Consider the following 1,920-nt stretch of genomic DNA (forward strand, 5'->3'; position numbering starts at 1 on the left):
CCCCAGCGCCTTTTGGCGCGGTGGCAGTTACAGGCACACAAGGTCAGTGGAGACAAATCTTCTGGCCCTTTACGCAGCTGCAGTGTAGGAAAAGCACTATACATTTACCCAACGAGGTAGCACTTACTGATAAGCCAGTACTAAAGTTGAGTAGAGGTATTGCACAAAACGGTGGCATCTTCTTGGATAACTATGCAGGGCAGGACTCATTATGGCACAAGGCTCCTGTCACAAAAATTAAACCTCAACAGGAAGCACTTACAGATATAGCAGGTGCCCGAGTTGAAGTTCAAATTCAGTAACATTTTTAATCCGCCCAAAACATTAGTGAGCACGGTCGAGGCTGGGCAACTGTGCTTTAACCCCATATCTGCAGTCAAAAATTAGCTGTAATACTCGTAGGAAGGTCTTTGCATCCATGAGTTTCTCGAGCGTGAACCCCGTGTAGTTCCTGTGGCCAGGAGGCTGCTTTCTCCTCACCTGCTGCCATGCTCGCTCTGTGACCCTTTACACCAGAGGCATGTGCACACGCATAGAAGCCCCGCACCACACACTAGCGGTATCAAACGTCTTCCCACCCTTTCCCAACTACGATGGACAGCTCACTCAAGGGACCTCAGCGCCTTTTGGCGCGGTGGGAAAGTTACAGGCACACATGGTCCCTGGAGACAAATCTTCTGGTCCTTTACGCAGCTGCAGTGTAGGAAAAGCACTATACATTTACCCAACGAGGTAGCACTTACTGATTATCCAGTAGAAAGTACTCCAGTTGAGTATTGTGCAAATCGCAAAACAATCTGCGATTTCGCGGAACAATCAGCGAATTCGTGAATTCTTTTGCGATTTTGCAGATCGCTGATCCGTAAAATTCGCCCATACTTAATGAAATGCTGAACTTTCATTGCAAAATTGCCACAAAAATTGCCTGCAAATATTTAGTCAAGAAACAAGATTTGAATACTGCATAGTGGAATAGGTATCAGTGTTTTATTATGAAGAAATTCGATCAGCTATATCCATTTATGTGTTCAATCTATTATTGATGTGTTGTATCCTCATGTAATGCAACTGGTGCTATGTAAGGCACTCTGATATCCTCTGGATCAAGTTTGCGCTATATAAAACTCTGTAAAAAAATAAATGTGATGTCTTTTTAATGGTCGTCTGTGAAAATCAGACAGAAGATCCTCAGGCGGTTGTTATTAATCTAAGGACTCGAAAGAGTAATCATGAGCTCATCTCTCTCATATAATCATGTTCTGTTCTTCTCGGAGGAGTAATAGGTAAGGATTAAACTATGTAATGATACAGTTGCTGTATAAGCATAAACGTCTTAAGGTAAAGCGATCATAGGAAACATAGTGCAAGCCAATTGACATTTAACAGCAATTTTCATTGTTAATCCGCAATCTGAAAAAGGTATGGACATTTTGCATTATCGTTATCAGTAACCATGGAGAAAGTCTGCAAAACTGCTTATCATGGGGTTCCCATTAGTCTGTGCAAGACTTATTAACATACAGGTGCATATCAAGTGGGGGAGGGTCAATGGCTGCTCTTGGACTAACAGTGGAGTCATCTTAAAATTCAGAGAGATCCATTCAACACACCAGACAAGGGTCACTTCTGGAAATAGTAATTTTAGTAGAGCTTAGCTGGGCAGTAAAAGGTCAGTCTTGCAAACTTCTGAAGATAAATCTTTGACAAATTAATGTTTTTATTTCCACAATTGTGTTTTGTTTAACAGTTTTACGTATGCCTGTTTTGACGTTATTATAAAACAGAAAAATCCGAAGAAGATGAGTTATAAAAACAAATTAATAATTTCGGAAATTATGTTTGCTGACAATTACTTTCAATGTAACTTGTTTGAGATTCAGCGAGCGGCAAGGCAGATTTTAACATGTGCTGGCTCTTAAA

The 1,920-nt window shown here is 41.1% G+C and overlaps 1 non-coding gene across 1 annotated transcript; it reads right to left on the reverse strand.

Moving 5' to 3' along the window:
- Nucleotides 1–1,172: 1,172 nt before the first annotated feature.
- Nucleotides 1,173–1,306, reverse strand: LOC147698530 (U8 small nucleolar RNA). The gene has a single exon (XR_015299558.1). It is a non-coding gene; the product is annotated as a U8 small nucleolar RNA (small nucleolar RNA).
- Between the last annotated feature and the right edge of the window lie 614 nt (nt 1,307–1,920).

This window comes from Lissotriton vulgaris, chromosome 8, assembly GCF_964263255.1.
Source record: "Lissotriton vulgaris chromosome 8, aLisVul1.2, whole genome shotgun sequence".
Lineage (NCBI taxonomy): Eukaryota > Metazoa > Chordata > Amphibia > Caudata > Salamandridae > Lissotriton > Lissotriton vulgaris.